Source organism: Pteropus alecto, unplaced genomic scaffold (assembly GCF_000325575.1).
Source record: "Pteropus alecto unplaced genomic scaffold, ASM32557v1 scaffold121, whole genome shotgun sequence".
NCBI lineage: Eukaryota > Metazoa > Chordata > Mammalia > Chiroptera > Pteropodidae > Pteropus > Pteropus alecto.
In genome coordinates, this window is record NW_006434369.1 from 15939663 (window position 1) to 15944409 (window position 4747).

The following is a 4747-nucleotide window of genomic DNA, read 5'->3' on the forward strand; positions in this document are numbered from 1 at the left end:
AAAGAGTTAGTTCACATATATTTATTCAGAAGACATTTAAAATGTTGGTATGTTATTTTAATTTGTGGCATTTTCTACAATAAAAAGTCCACAACCAAATATCTTCTAACAGACTGTCAGAGGTTTGGATGTCAACATGCTGGAACCAAAGATAAAAATTTAAGACAATTTGATAGCATCATGAGGGAAAAGAGCAGAAATATTTTCAGGATAATATAGAAGTTAATGGTTTATGTATTAGCATGAAAAAAATGTTTTATCCTTCTTTCTGTTCCTAGTGACATCGAAACTACTGCCTATGGTCATGTTTATTGACAACCGCACAAAGGCCCCGGCCATCAGGGACTTTGGGGCTGATCTCTTATCTTTGCTCTGCTCTGCTCTCCAGGCCATGAGCCCCAGCATGGACTGCACTGCCTGAAGTGGGTGCATTTTTCTAATTCGTGCATGGGTGTCTTTTGGGCTAGCTGTGCTTGGACCGACTGCTGCTTAGTTCAACGTTGTATAGCTTTTTGTCTGGCTTATGTGATAGTTTCCTAATCTAGTCTTTCTGTCTCTGAGTATCCCCTCATATAATCTTTTCCCCAGCTTCCAGTAGTTTAACCTCATTCCCATTGTTCAGAAAACTTCAGTGGAGACCTAATATGCTCACAATGAACCACAGATTTCCTAGCCTGGGTCTCAAGGCCTTCTCCAGGTCTGGCTCCATGCCACTTGTCCTGCCTTGTCTGCCTCTGCTCCTCACCACAGTCTCTGCTGACACCTGGGCTGGACACATGCTGGTTTCCCAGTGTTATAGTGTTGGTGGTCAGAGCAGTAATAGCTATAATTTATTGACCCCTACATGTGTGCCAGGCATGTACCAAGAGCTTTGCATGCCTTATCTCATTTACTTCTCAGAATAGCTCTCTGAGATAGGTTCTGCTAAAATTCTTCACATGTCTTATCTCCTTTACTGAGAACAACCCTATGAAATAAATTCTATTAAACCACCTTCGATGAATCCCAAATGCTCCTGACATCTATTTTTTAAATCTTTCACACGCATTATCTCATTTAACCATCTTAAGGACTCTGTGCTGTATATTATCATTTCTGTTTTTTCAGCTGGAAAAACCTGAAGCTCAGAGATGTCACATAGTTTTCTTGAAGGCACATAGTTAATCACAGGCAAAGCTGGTTCTCAGGCCTCATTTGGATTGATATCAAAGGCTGGGCTCTTAAAAAAACCAGTGGTTCTCAAACTTAATCACTGATAAGGATTATCAACCACTGGAAGCTAGTTTAAAATGGGCATAAACTCCATAGACTCTGCTCCAGTAGATATGGAGATGGAAGCAGGAATATGCATTTTTCACATATAGTTTAGGCGATTCTGCTGCAGGTGCTTTGTGGAACATGCTTCAAGAAACCCTGTACTAGACTATCCTGTCTCAAGTGATGAGTATTTACTTCTTCCTATTGACAGTATATGTGTTTCCAGATCATGATTAGTGGGCTAGCTAGTCAGTTTAGGGCAGGATGTTTCCTTTTTATTTGTTATATCAAGAGAAAATGCATCCATTTCATTCTGAAGAGGCCCTAAAATGTATGAATATGAATTTAAGAAGTAGAGCACAGATTTACTTCACACCATTTAAAATAGAAATCTCTTCTTCAAAAGGACAGAGTTTCCCACTCTGATTCTGGAGGTGAAAGGAAGACTTCTCTGAAAAAACATTGAAAGCGTTGGTTATACATTGAGATCCTGCAGCTTGGCCAATGATATGTCTATAAACGTATTAACAATCCTTGATTTTTCTGACAGGTTTAACAGACTGGAGTGATAGTCAGTGGTGGACTAGTTGCATCTAAACCCTGAGTGTTGCTCGGCTGAGTATTAGAGTCACAGACTTGTTATAGGTTGTTGAAAGTATTAGAGTTGTATTTAGTGTAGAATCAATGGACTATGGACCTATATTTGGAAGCATGGCAAGGTGCCCTGAAAGGATCATACCTAAGGCATTAATTAAGGGAAAAGGCCCTGCCAATATTGGGATCAACTATAAAGCATTAGACCAAAAAGCATTAATTATCCTCAAGGCTTAAAATCTGATGGGATTTACCCTGCTAGGTTTCAGACTTTCTTGGGACCCATGATTTTTTTCCTCTTAATTCCTCTGTTTTGGAATGGGAATGTCTTTTCTATGCTTGTCTCATTCTTGTATTTTGAAAGGAGGTAACTTGTCTGATTTCATAGGTTCATAGATGGGGAGGAATTTTGCCCCAGGATGATCCATACCCGAAATTTCACCCATATCTGATTTTGATGATATTTAGATGAGATTTTGGACTTAGAGTTGATACTGAAATGGATTAAGACTTTGGGGATATTGGGATGAAATGAATATATTTTTCATGTGAGAAGAACATGCATTTTAGGGAGCCAGAGACTGGACTGATGATTGTGTCCTCTCTAAATTCATATGTTGAAGTCCTAACCCACCAGTACTTTAGAATATGACCTTATTTAGAAATAGTTATTGCAGATATAATTAGTTAAGATGAGTTCATACTGGAGTGGGTTGGCCCCTAATCCAATATGACTGGTGTCCTTATAAAAAGAGAAATTTGGGCACAGCCACAAGCACAGGGAGAACACCATGTGAAGATGAAGAAAGATTGGGGTGATTCAGCTACAAACCATGGAATGTCAAAGATTGCCAGCAAACCACCAGAAGCTAGGAGAGATGCCTAGAACAATTTTACCTTGCCAACACCTTGATCTTGGACTTCCAGCCTCCAAAACTGTGAAGCAATAAATTTCTCTTCTTTAAGGCACCCAGATTGTGTTACTTTGTTATAGTGGCCTTAACAAACTGTTATAGATTTTGGCAGGATTTAACAATTTCTGGACACAGAACTTCTTCCCTGGAGACTGACTGTATCTCTCAGTTAATCAATTATGAACTCCATTTTGAAAAAAATTTTAAGATACTGGAAAAAAATATCACAGAATTAGAGTTGATTGTCACAATGTCAGTGAAGCTTGGTGTCTCCACAATGCTGTTCCTTGAAGCCACAGAAAGAACAACCATAGCCCAGAACCCACCCTCATGACAGGGCCTTACGGCTAAACATTACTGGGCATCTGTTGTGACGTGTAGTAGATTCTCTTAAAAATAAGCATTTGAATGTAGTGAATTCCTGAGTGTTCTCCTCAGAGCTCCACTTTTGATGCTGCCTTGTTAACCGTGCCAGCTTACTTTTGGCTTGCCCTCCATCTCAGTCAAGCCAGAAGTCAGGAAAGTGAGGCCCCAGATTTCCAGTCCCTAGTGGCCTGGGCAGGTTTCAATCTGCCCACCATCTGTCAGTATCTGAGGAGCATCTCTGTGAAGATAGCTGGGGCAGAGAGTTGAAAACACCTTATGCTAGAGATGTAAGGGAAGCTTCTTTAGGCTTATATAGCAGGCTGCCACTTAATAGGATTTTGTCACAGTTAGAGCTGCATTTAAGTAATTGTTTCTTTCTTTGATGAAAAGGGATATTTCTAAAGGTGAGGTGCATGGAGTAATATTATGCCCAGAACAGTTATAGAGCCATTCCAAAGCCTTGCAGATATTACAGAGGATGTATTGAAAACAGTTTTAAACAATTCTCAGATTGGTACTGGGCTCTTTGACAAGGGAAGTATGGGCATAGAGACATAAAAGACTCCTCTGAACGGATTGGGGAGGAATACTTCCTTATTGTGCAATGCTTGGAAACCCTGGGACATTGCTGAAAACACTTCCATCAGCTTGCTTTTGTCTCCATGAAGATTACATTGTCAAGTGGAATAATTCTTGGAGGTGAGAGGATTTACTCTGTAAAATCTGAGGTTCTCCAGGATGAATAATATTAAAGCTCCAAGGACAGAAACAACTCAGGTCTTGCTGGTAGTTGTCCACCCTGACTCCCAGCAGTGCTGTACATCCCAGTAAGCCCCTGCCGACAGTGAGCCCATGTACTCATTTAATTTTTAAGTTTTGGTACAATGGCAGCTGCTGTTTACTTATATCACTGGGATTGGCGGACTAATCTGTCCATACAGAGTGGGCTGTTTTTCCCCGTAGGAAAATGTTTAAGGCTTCCTCAGCCAGGGAAAGCAGAGAGGGGCTGGGAGGGGAGCCAGCCAGCTGTGCAGAAGGTGTTCTCTATCATAGAAAGAGGAGAATTGGATGCATGTGAGGGACTTGGGAGTCTGGAATAGCTGAAAGAGGATATGCTGAGGACCACACTCAGGAACAAAGTGTTCTCAGAGGTTGGGGTATCTAATGAACTGGATTCATAGATGAGAGAGAAGGAAGAGGGCCACTCCATTACTTACAGTCCATCCAGAGAACAGGAGTCATCCAAAATGTTTCAACACAGAGTATTTAATACAAGGAATTTATTACATGAGAATTGCTGAGAAGCCACACAGGGGATAGTAAGGCAAATTAGAGCTTAATAAAGCAGGAAGCCTAGACCAGCTTGAGCATCAGAAGTGTATTAGCTAGAGCCCAGAAACTGGGGCACCAGGTGAAAATGGGAACCAGTCCAGGCTTGCCATGGAGCTGGAACCATGGAGGGAGGGGCTGGAACCATGGTGGGAGATGGAGCCACTGTCACAGAGGAGGGAGAAAATCCTGGCTCCTCCCCATCTGCAGGGCCTTTTGCTGATCTAAACTCCTGGAAAGCAACTTGACAAGGGAGTTCAAGACCAAAAAGGAAAAAAAAAAAAAAA